This window comes from Phaethon aethereus, assembly GCF_964289735.1.
Source record: "Phaethon aethereus genome assembly, chromosome: 1".
In the NCBI taxonomy this organism is placed as follows: domain Eukaryota; kingdom Metazoa; phylum Chordata; class Aves; order Phaethontiformes; family Phaethontidae; genus Phaethon; species Phaethon aethereus.
In genome coordinates, this window is record NC_138575.1 from 98,340,181 (window position 1) to 98,352,965 (window position 12,785).

Consider the following 12,785-nt stretch of genomic DNA (forward strand, 5'->3'; position numbering starts at 1 on the left):
GTTGAAGTTTTGGACCACTTTATAATTAGCTGAAATCCAAATATGTTACAGTGCAGGCCGTTCACGTTGACAATGGTACTAACTTATTTCTCTAGAAACCTTTAGAGTAGATATATTTTTGTCAAAGCACCCCATCCTTCCTCGATTTAAATTTCAATATTGTTCCTGAAGATATTTCTGTATATTAATGGTACCTTTTTTAAAAGAAACAGAAAATTACTTTTTTCTATATGAATTAATATCTTACTTGATCTGCTTTTCCTTGACTTTCCCTTAGAGAGGGGGTAGGGTTGGGTCAGTTTACTGGATATGACTGTTTTCAGATACTTATAAACCTTTTTGTAGATATGCTTAATTTTTAAGCGATTAGGCACTGAGAGTAGCAGAAATCCTGCAAAGCTTTATAGTTCACTAGGCATTTGCCTTTGTTGGTTCTCTGAGTGATGTCTTGATTTCAGTAGCTAGAATTTTCCCTGAATCTACTAGAAGGGGTATCAGTATTTTCAGGTAACAAAGTCTGTTAGCACAACAAAAATTTCAGACCAATATCTTACTGTATTTGGGTTGGGTTTTTTCCTTGTTTGTTTTGTTTTAATTTTTATTAATTTCAGCTGCTTTCATTTTGGAAAATCTTACTGCTATTGTGTGTACTTCAGTATACCAGCAAACACTGTTACCCGTTAACACATTGTCCACAAATGCCTCTAGAGAAGAAATTGTTGCACCTTATGTATATCTCAAGCAAACCAAAATATGATGCTTTTCTGCTTTGTTTATTCTGAATATGTTGTATCATACTTTACTGAACCCATTTTAACTTAGCTAAAGCTATTGATATTTATGCATTTCACATTATTTTCTGGATCTGAACCTGTGTATAAATCTTTCTTTAAAAAAAAAGAAAAGCATTTACCGTAGTCGTCCTCTGTGACTTATCCATGGGAGGGGGGGAATCTTGTCTCAAGTGTAAAATGCAGTACTGTCCCAGTTTTCCTTGGCTTTTATTTATTTAGTGATCTCTCATATTTCATATGTAGTTTTGAGGTATACAAAATACATTATCGTAGCCGAAGCTACAGATCTAAGCAGCTGGGAGAAAATTACTGTAACGTCTTCTTAATTGTTCTAGTACTGTATACAAATATGGGAAAAATGTTCTGCAGAACATTTGAGATGCAGATTCTTATCCCCACAGTAGGTTATTTTCCAGATATTAGACCAAATCAATCAAAACTCAATGATCTTAAAGGTATTTTCAAACATAAATGATGCTATGATTCTAAAAACATCTATGGAGATTACTTAATGCTCTGCTTATGGCAGTAACTACCCCTTGAATGTGCTGTGATTTCAGAAATAGAATATATTTATTTAAGATGACTGAATGCTCTTTTATACTAATAGAATATCCCAAAGTAATGAGCAAGAGACTTCTTGGTAGTTTGGGTACCTATTTTATAGCATTGGTGCATGACTTTTGAAATTAAAGTGATAAGCATTGTTGGAAAGGGGCACAGGAACAAGGGACTGGTAGAAGTGTGTGAACTTGCAGTGTTTAAATTCCAGCTTTGGTCTTTGTTATTTGGGTGAAAGTTGCCTTTGTAGTACAAGGCTGAAGAGCACTCTGCAGTTTGTATCAAGTAGAAACCCAAGAGAGTTGTAACTCACATCAGAACGAGGGAATGCCTTACAGTTAGGATGCCATCTTTTGGAACAGGATATTAAACTGAAGCAGTTTTAATTTCCACTGCCTGTTTAGCTACTGTACGGATCCTGAACAGACTGAAGGCAACAGTTGTAGACGTGGGACAGCTAAAAGAGGATGAAAGGAAAGCTGGCCTTTGTTTTCAGTGTGGCAAAGTTACGGCAACAAAGGGGAATTAGGAAAAAAGATAGATATGTGTATATATATGTGTGTGTGTGTATGCATGTGTGCGTGTGCACCTGGGTGTGTACATTCTGAAAAAAAAAAAAAGGTAGGAAAAACAAAAACATGATGGGTCTTCAAGAGACTATAATGTATGTTGACCCTTTGAGTGCACTCCCTATTTTTTGAATGCTGAGTCTAATACGGCTACCTCTCCTAAAAGACTACTTTTGTTAACTTCCATTTGCTTTCAGGCTTGATCATGTGATCTTCTCAGCCATTGATGCCGCTTGTGTATCATTGTGTGCTTTACTTTGAAAGAGCAACGTTTATATAGTGCAGACAACGTAAAGTCTGAATATACCATGGTAGCCAAACCATGTTGCTGGAGAATTTTTGTTTAACCTCTGCCATAGTCATATGGGTTGCAGGACATGGGCCTGCTAGCTCTGGTTAGTTCAGTGAGGGTTTTGTACCAGCAGAAAACGCAGGGCTCGTGGGTTGGTGGACTGCAGATACTGCCCAAGGTGATGCAGTAAGCCAAATGCTGCTCTTGAAACTTATTCCGGAGTTTACGTTTGCAATCCTGATTTCGCAAGGAAACATAACTGCGCAACTTGTGCATTGTACGTTATCCATTAGCTGCCGTTTGTTTGCCGTGCTTGTTTGATAGACTGTAGAGCTCCTAGGTATCTTTGCCATGTTATGTAATACCTGTGGCATTCTCCTTACCTTGTACATATTGTGGAACTGTCACCTACAGCGGCCAGGATGCTGAGGCACTTCAGGACACTGAGCGCCGTGAATGAGTGCATTTAGTCTGTGAAAGAGTTACTTGCCTTCTCCCCTGAATTCCCCGATAAAAAGGCACAGTGAGGTTTTATGCTCTCACCTAAGTTCTATTATAGTCATGCATATACTCAGTATTTTCTACTGAATTGACAACTTTGAAGAAGCTTATGAGATGGATGTGTATTTTATGTTCCCCCACTAATTCTTCTAAGGTGGAAATCTAGGAAGACTTGACATGAGATCTCCACTCAGCAGCACACGCAAGCTTATGCTGAACACCATCCTTGTTTGTAGGGCAGCATTGCTATTTGCCCTGTGACAGTGCAGGAGCCCCGATTATGGACCACTGTGCTCTTGGAGTTAAGCTTGGGCTTGCGTGATGTTCCTGGGGGAGGCACGTCATTGTGACCTAGGGCCTTCACTGACACAGAATTTTAAAAATTACTGCAAGTAGCTTAACATTTATTGAGCTCTTCCAAAGAATTGTATTGTAGTTTCTGGGTCTTAACTGTTACCATATACCAGCAGACCCATACTGTACTCTACTGGGAAAAAAACACGCCTGTAGAGGCTAACTAGTTAGACTTCCAAATGTAATGGTCTAATCTACTCTGTTCACCCCTGCAACTGAAACCTGATTTTCCCCCACACACTGCTACACTTTAATCAGTGGTTGGGGCTTTGAAGGTGACAGAAGCAAGAGAGGCATATATGTGCGTGTGTCCGCGTGTGTGTATACATATGCATAGACACACATACACACATCAGAGGGCAGTGACTTGCAATGTGTTCTCTGTACAAAAGTGTTCCCATGTGAGATCATAAACCAACATGGGGTTTCTCAGACTATAGTTTTCCAACTTTCTTGCTAGATTTCGGTCTCTTTCCTTCACATTATACCATAAGGTGTGATTTTTGAAAATCACACCTGAAAAAAACCAGATCCTGCTGACCTGGATGTTACAAAAACCTTCTTTCTCAGCAGTGCTTGCTTTTAATAACCAGTATCTGTTGACAGTTTTAACACAACCGATTTGCTATGATCTTTCTTCCTAGGGCCCAATCCTTCAACTTTTATTCTCTCACATAATTCCACTGAATTTTGACCCAGTATTTGGCTTTATTCTCTCCAAAGCTTGGTGTAAACATGCCTTACAATAGTTCATCTCCATCAATGGTATAACAGAGCTACTGCCTTCTTGGACGCGTGTAGTTAAAAGTCAATAAGCACATTTATAGAATGTCATACTTTCTTCAAAAACCTCTAATCTGATATTTTTAAGTGCACATGTTAAGTCATGTGTATTACATGCTAAAGTACATTAAACTGTGATAATGAAACTGAATAAAATATTTAATAAAATATTTGAAATATTTGAAAAGGACTTTCAAATAGCTTTCTTTATGTTCATGCTATTTTGGTTATCTAGTGTGTGCCTGTAAACAGCTTCCCATTTAAACCCAATGATTGCAAATAAATACTACTCAAATGGAGCTTCTTTGATACCTCACCTGCTTTCCTATCAAATGATTGTTTAACATATGGCTGAGTTAGCAGTATTTGCGGAATTTGTTTTTAACTACAGTATGAATTCGTTGGCTTTTTCATACTTAAAAAGAAACAAGCTCATTTTCTGCCTGAAAATGGAAGATGCCAAAACCCAGAGATGGATCCTCAGAACTGTAAGCTGTAGCTTCCTGTCAGATCATCCATTCAACTTCTACACAACAACCATAAAGATGTCGCATCTTTTGCAAAGAAATTCTGCCTGTTCATTCTTGCTTACACATGCCTATAATGGGAACTTCCATTTAATTTTTAAAAACTTCGGAGCCTGATTCAGCACTGTTGGCATTGTTGGAAAGATCCATAGAGCCATGCAAGTGCCCCAGAATTCAATGGATTTATATCAGCATAAAGCTGGAGATTGTGGGGCAGAGAGAGCCAGTGCAGTTGGCCTGGGGGAGAAAAGTTTGCCTTTTCTCCTGAGCTTTCCAGGTATCTACTTTGTGTTTTGGATTTTCTCCTCTTTGCACAGTTGGGAAGCTCATTTATAGTCCACACAAGTATAAGAGAAGTTCTCTCACATGAAGAAGCCCTTGCTATGTTTTCGGTCTTTGGACACTAAGAGAACTTGCTCAGAAGTGGATTCTCTCTTAGAAATATGTAGCAAGTGTCACCAATGTTTAAATTTAAAGGTCCCCACTACTTTAGAAACTTACTTAAACCAGGACTGTGTTCTGCCCATATGTTTTACCCTCTTGAGGCTTGAATATTAGACTGTTGGGGGTCTTCCCTTTTCCTGTCCTTGGATGCCTGAAGTGTCCTTGATTGCAGTGTATTTTTCTGATCACAGAAGACCCAAGTACAGACTTCATGAAGCCAGTAGACACCAGTTGTTCACATGGGAGCAGAAATCCTATCTCTGAGTCAGAAGTAGCAGAAGGGAAGCCTTTAGGTTTTGTTGGGTTTTGTTGGGTTTTTTTTTAAACTATGTGCTATTTTCTCAGGGAGGAAGAAGTACACGCAGTCTTGCATTGCCTTTACTGGGTATGCATCAGTATGTCTGCAAGAAACACCAGGAATGGAAGAGCTTCAGCGTTAAAGGCCATGTAAAGGTCATACTTGGAGAAGGGGGAGAAAAGCTCTGATTCAGTGAGCAAAAAAACTTGGAAGAAATCTTCTTAGGAAATACATATTCTCTCGTTATAGTTACGTCCAGTCAGGGACATTGAAGTCACTATTCTGGTTTTTTGATTACCAAATTACCTTAAAACAGTTGTCTTCATTCCTTGAGCTCCCATCTTTTTTCCTCTGCTCTCATTTTGCTCTTTCGACAAAACACCTGAATCCAGCTAACTCTCGGTGCATCTAGATCTGGTTTGCTACCCAGCTCTCACTCAGGTTGCTTCTTGCAGCTGCATGGCATTACACTGACACTCTCTTAACTGTCAGGTAAGATAAATTTCCACTAATACTTGGGGAAGAACACGGGGCGGAAAGGCCTCATCCTCCTGAAGTGCCTTGTTTCTGCCAGGCGCTCCAGTGTTCTCCCCTCAATGCTACTTGTTGGGTTCTTTTCATTGTTCATCCTGGGTTTTTTTAACATGCAGCTAAGCCTGCTTTTGGTTTTTTTTCCGACAATATGACAACAGTGACACACAAAGTATACTTGAGCACAGCATAACCATGCTATATGGCTCCTGACGCTGTCGACTCTTCAGTAGGACGCTAGCACTTTGTAACAAAATACGAGATGCGTTCCTATATCTGCTGCAAAGTTCTATTTTGTTTTGTTTTCAGAAATAAAACCTGTAATACATAACACCTACCATCAATTCATTGTCAGCTTCTTTTTGTGGACTGTTCTTGGCACAGAAGCAGTAACAAATTGAGCTCCAATACAGTTGTACTTAAAAGGAACTCTGGATTTCAGCTAAGCTTCATTAGTTACTTTCTGATAGGATAATGTTAGATCTTCAGCAGAAGTAAGGTAGCACAAGATGTAGCTGTCTCAACTCCAGCTGAAACTCCAGTTGAAAATCCAGCTTACATGAAGCAACACAGAAAATTTGTTCCATGTAGAGCAGCACTTCAACCTATTTGCCAGCCCATGAAACAAGAGGAACTAGTTGAAATAGACCCAAAACTCAAACTAGTTGAGTGACAGGCTTAGCACTGAAATGTAATTTTTTGAATGCAAACACCTAATACTTTAATCAGCTCTGTAGCATTTTGTTTATCGCTTTTGTTACCTTAGTGTTTGGATATGGAGAAGTAACATCGAGAGTGTTGGGTGCATTTATTACGGTTTGCACACTTAAGGCCAGTGTTGCCATCAAATAATATCCAGTTTAAGAAAAAAAAAAGGGGGGGGGAGAGAAAAAAATTGAGAGCTCAGGACATTCTGATCCAAAAGAATTATTTGGAGTACATCTTAAAGTTAGATATATGGCCCACCAAAGGCTTCCCAGTCGTGGCAGGCCATCAGGCTCCAGTCAGCTCAAACTGAGCATCAGTTCCCTTCCTGCCAAGGCCTGGGTCGGTTCCCTTAATGCCCAGTTAACACCTAGAGTTACAATTTCATTTCAGGCTTTCCTTGTATGAAAAAATCTTGATTCCTGGATGTTTTCATGAGTGAGATTCTTAAAATGATATTGCTGCTGGAGGTCTTAAAACTCAGCAGCATGTTCCCAAAAGTTTCAAGGTCTAGTATCTCAGATACTAACTTCAGAAATTCTACCATAATGGGATTTCTGTTGTAACTGGGGCCCTCTAAATGCTTCTATCTTATCACCGTGGTTTATTAAAACATCTTACCATCTTTTAGGAGTTAAGGAGAATTTGGAAGTCGGATAGTCCCAACCTGTCAGTAATTTAAGATACATCTTTTGTGTTAGTGTCCAGTAATACTAGCTGACATGTTCCATCTGGTGTGGTCCTCACTGGCTTGGTCAAACACCCGTTCTTGCCCATAGGTGAACCTTGCCAGGACTCCCAGCTGTGGCGTTTGTCATGAAGCAGGGCTCTGGCAGAGGGTGGCTCTTTCCCCGCAAGCCTCCCAGCCTCTCCCATTCAGGATAGCAAAGCGTTTCTATGCCACAGCAACTTTGTCCATGCAGCTGGGATCTTTTTTTGCCCACAGCTGCTCCAATACAGTTTTTTCTTAAAACAAAATAAAACAAACCTAGCTGGGAACTTGACAGTAGAGCCAGACCTTCATGAACTTCCAGGTTTCGGTAGGCAATAGTTTGGGGAGTGTAACGTGTCTTCAGTCAGAGGAGCTATGTAAATTGTGTGCAGAGATGGACGGGTTACTGCAGAAAAGCTGGGTTTCCTTTTGTTTTGGAGAGCAGTGTTTTCCAGCGGAACTAAGGTGGCAGGGAAATTACCATCGCAGCAGATGGACTATTTCCTCGTCTTCAAGAGGTTCCAATTTCAAGAGCAAGGCTTGCCAACCAGTCTGAAGAGGAGAAATTGCAATTCTAGTCTGTGGCTTGGAATGGATGCTGTGTTTTACTTCAGTGACTGTGGTTACAATTTTTCAGTCAGAAGTAATATGTGAGCTACTTGGAGTGTTAGCAATTTTAAACCATCCCATTCTCTTCTAGATGACAGATGAGGTATTTGGCATGTGGCAAAGGTGTTGCTAACGAGTGCTTCCCTGCATGTATGTCATAAATAATACCAAGCGTTCACCATCATTTTAATCAGTGCTTAAGAAAATTCTTCCTGCTGTGTTTCAAGAAAATACATTGTGCTTGGCTGGCACAAGGCATCATTTTACCCTGGAAAGTAATGGAGGGAAGCTTTCGCTATGCGCCTGTTTAATCTTGGTACGTAATTTTTTTCAAAACATCTTTACTAGTAACTATCTTCTGTGTACTGTATTTAGGATATAGTTAATTCAGCTCTGGGATCCTTTAAAGTCAAGATAACTACTTCATTCTCATGCAGAAATCCACACCAGCAAGGCAGTCTCTTAGAAAAGAAGGGTTACTAAAGGATGCCATATGCAAATGCTAGATCTCCTCAGACGTGTGACGTAATACAAGATGTATGACTGCAGACCTAGCAGCCAGGCTGCTGGCAGGTGTCGGTTGTGCAGTTGTTGACAGTTCGCAGTGCAATTGTGCCGGCTTGCATGAGGGGGAAACGAAAGAGCCGGTGGTTTAAACGTCAGGACAGCTGTATTTTAAACCCGATTCGCGCGTCGGCACCATGTGCTCTTGCCAGAGGGGTACGGAGGGTTGCTGCGGCGGGGGGCTCCGTCGCTGTGCTGCTTGTCCTGAGCGTTTGCTGTGCCTTGGTTTTCGCAACTCCGCGTTCTTCGCTTACAGGGGGATATGAAGATGGTCACCGGTTCCTAGATCGGGTGCAGCTGTAGTGCAGGCGTGTTTGGTACAATAGTGCTGCCCGCTGACGGGTGCAGCGGCCTCGCTGTAGATTTAAGGCAGTGAAGTGGTAACCGGCGGTTCCCAAGCACCCCCGGCGTTGCCTCCTTGGGGTGGCTGAGCACCGTTCCTGCCTGCTCCGGAGGACGGGGTGTGGGTTTTACAATGGCAGCGCTGGCGAGCCTGAGCTTGGACCAGACTCTGTGAACAGCAGAAACAGAGGATGTGCATAAAAAGTCATTATAAAGGTGAAGCAGAATTTTACTCCCGTCGCGTCCGTACACACATAACAACAGGATCCATTCAGTCTTTTATAGCTTTTATACAAAACCTGCCTGGAATACACGGTGTTTGCTGCCACAAGCTCTGATGTGGTACTTGGTTATATATGCACTGCTTATGCAGTGTGCACTGTGCACTTGGTTATATATAAATGAGTGAGTGGAAAGAGTATTTTATTTTTTACAGATTTCTGTATCTACCAGGTGACAAAATCTACCTGACATACCGTGGTCACTGGGTGGTTAGAAGAACAATAAACTCCAGGTTATCTGTAGGGCTGGGTCCTTATTTTAGCTTTTTCAAACAACAGATGCATTTTTAAAATAACTGATTTGTGAGTGTTGTACATGGGATACGTTTCAGGCGTGAGAACCGTGAAAACACCATAATACATAAGAGTCAATTTAAAAGCAGTAGTTTCATGTTCACAGTCTTTGTTAATCTGCAGCTCATTTAAAAACCCTAGACAAAAAATAAATGTGCTGTTCCACCTTGGCAAAGTGATTCTATAATTGACAGCCAAGGGTTACCAGCAAGGACTTAAAAGCGTCTTTAATAATGAAATAAAAATTTCCAGGCTTTAAGACTATTCAGAAGATACTCCCAAGTGTTTTACAGGATGAGTAATTTTTTACTGCTTTTGATTAATAAAACCACAAATACAGTTAGTTTGACAATCCTTAAAATAAATAGAAACTGGTGGATGACATTTTTTAGATGCCATGTCTTGCCTGAGACCTCCATGGGAGCCCCTTGGCAGCACCGGCCCGTCACACTTGGTGGTGTGGGAGAATGTGGTGGCATGTCTGGAACGTGCAGCTGCCTCCAGCATCAACCACTGTCCTATAAATCTCAGTCGTTGGAAGTCCATTACCATCACGACAGAAGGGGCATAAACAGCATAAAAGCTGTTTTAAAATAAGAACTGGTTGGGTTTTGTCACTTTTGTCAGATCTACTGTCCAACTGAAAAGGCTTTTTATTTGATAGAGACAAATGTCTTTACTGTATGGTTCTGTTCATGTTGCTGGAAGTTGTGAATGTCAAGCTTTGCTTACAATTTTCTCACCTTCCTTTTCAGTCATCTTGCCTTTCCTCTCCTCTCTTTGCTCGAGTAGCTAAAACCTTGATGGACATCAGTAGCAAAACGTCCCACTGATTTTCAGTAGGACAAGCAGTGTCCCACACCTTCCCGAGCTACTGCACAACTCTGAAAAACCCACAGAGAGTGCTTTTTTAATTAGTGGCATTTTGACAACAGTTTTCCCCAGCTGTGGCTGTGCATCAAATGCAGCTTCTGCAAAAAGATAGGCACGAGGAGGTGGGACTCTCCAGCGAAGCAGGTAGAGCAGCAAAGCTGGGCTCCCCGGGCCCTCCTCACACCCTGGCTTTCTGTAGGAAAGCCCAAGCAGCGCCAGCATTGGGCACTCGGCAGGCTTTTGAAATAGGATAAATTATTTCCTTCTCCTAACAGTTTGTTGTTGAGAATAGTTTCACAGTTCATGAGGATTTGGCCTGGTTCATTTTTTAGTGCATGACTTGTTACAACAACTAATGTACCCTGAAGTCGCATGCGTTTTTTAAAAACAAACCAAAGCCCCCTGCAGCACTGCATATGAGACCTGCGACGTTTGTGTTAACTCGTACTAAGCCTTAACTTGCAAATTAAAACTCTGGCCACATTTCTAGATTTCTTTCTTAGAGGGGAAAACAAGTCCCCAGACAATTAAATTTTCTTTCTCTGTAATTACTGAAGAAACTTTCAGATCAAATAAAGGTAATACTGGCTTTTCCGGTTACCTTGCCCACATAGCCTCACCTAAGCCAACAGGTACGCGTGGGGGAAGCCTGCGGGATCAGGACCGCCCTTACGTGAAGCATCATCCCTTTCCCTCCGGGGCAGGCACCCCGGCCATTGGGAAGGGCGGTGCAGGAGTCCCACTGCATCCAAACGGATCGGATGGGGATGCCAGCCGAAGGGCGCGGACAGACCCCCTCAGCAACCACTGCAGAAAGCTGCAGTAAGAGCTGCACCTGCAGGATTCACCCATCCAAGTAAGAGCTGTCGCTCTGCATGTCTTGTCAGTCAGTAAAATGTTGCTTTTAATTTCTGTGTCTTTCACCTCCTTCTGTTGGAAAGCTGTCCTAGGCACTTTGCGTGATGGAGCTTGCATCAGGTGAGCAGTTCTCCGTGGTTTTGAGTGTTACGGTCGAAGATTTCATGCTGGCTGTAGCAGCACCAGATACTTGGCTGTTGTAATCTCCGTCCTTCTCCTTGAAATACTGTGGTGGTGGTTGTCTCAAGCCCCTGTGCGCATGGAGTTATTGCTGATGCAAAGACATTTTTACCCTCATATTATTGTTACTGGGCATTGATTTCATCAAGAAACATGAAATTGGGAAGGGTGCCACAGGCTTTCATAATTAAATGTGTCACTAGATGGTCTTTTTTAACCCATGTGAAATTTATAAACTGGGGGAAAAAAAATAATTCAGGTTGCAGACAAGCCTATAGGAAAGGCCAGCATCAAATTCTGCGTTGTCCGCTTGTATGTCTGTGGTGAAGGCAGGTTAGCAAGCTGCTAAAATAACTGTTCACTGCAGAAATGGTAAACAGATGGATTCCCACGGCCACCCGTAGGCGAGCGTGGCAGACCAGTGCTGCCGCTGCTGCTATTTATTTGCTTCCTTTCATTCCTTGTGAGTTGATTGCTGTTGATGTTATCATATTAATTGCGCACACCGAAAGCCAGCTGATAGGAGCTCGGTGTGCGAGGTCAGCTTTGGGCAGTCGTATTAGTTAAATGCGATGTCACAGATCATCTTCGCAGTAGTGTTGGTATTTCCTAACGGTGTTTCATCTCAATGTTTGTGAGTTCCTGTTAAATGGTGCAGGCTCCTAGCTTGGCCTTATTAATTTTTGAGTTGAATGCCCAGCCCGTGCAATCTATCAGCAAGAACCAGCAGAAAATATTTTAAAGATTCAGTGATTCTTGTCGGTGTGGGGTTTTCTTGCTTGTTATCCACTTGCCAACAGTTCGGTCAACGCTGTTCAAGATAACAGAAGGCTGAAGGAAAGCTTTCTGTGGCAGCTTCCGAAATGTTAGGGTGAACATTTCTCTGCATTCTTCTTGGTTTGCTGCTCCCCAGGTTTTTTTTAGGGGGACTGTAAAAGTAGACAGGCTTTTGATGGTTTGTGAGGAAGATGTAAGCTGACTCTTAACAGGATGTCTGAAGAGCTTGTGTGTGTTCCTGGACGAGCAGCAAGCCAAGCAGAAAACCAAGCAGCCAGTCAGGATATTGAACACATCCCCGGTCGTGACAGGATGAGATCTTGGCAGTGTGTACTTGGCACGGAGTCACAGGGCCAAAAGGGACTTGGAGACATCAACTAGAGAGTTTCTCTACGGTAGGGCAGGTTAAGCTATACTTATCACATACCTGACAGGTGGGTGTTGAACCTGTCCTTAAAAGCCTTTAATAGTGGAGACTCAACCATTTCCCCAAGCCATTTTTTCCGGTGCTTGACTATCTTTACATTTTGAGGGTGGAGTGCCTAAGTACAAAAATGTAGGGTATAGGAGAAAAAGATGGTGTCCTCAAAAGATGTTAGATGATACAGAAGCATTTAAGCTGTTTTTATAAATGCAAGCTTAGAAATAATGATCAGATAAAATCTGAGATGAGATTTTCAAGGAGTGCCAGCCCAACCTTGCTAGCCACAGGACTCCTACATGCCTTTGAAAATCTCTTATTTCAAATGGTGTGTCAGGTTGACAGTTAATAGCCATACCAGAGAGGTTCAACAAGACCTTTCTTCTCATGCTGTGTTTTCTATCTAGCAGTGGCCTTTAATCTTTTTTTAGAGTTCTGACAAAAAAACAGAAAACAAAACCAAACCAAAAAGAAACCCAACCCAAACCAACCCAGCTTGCCGGTTTTTTCCTCAG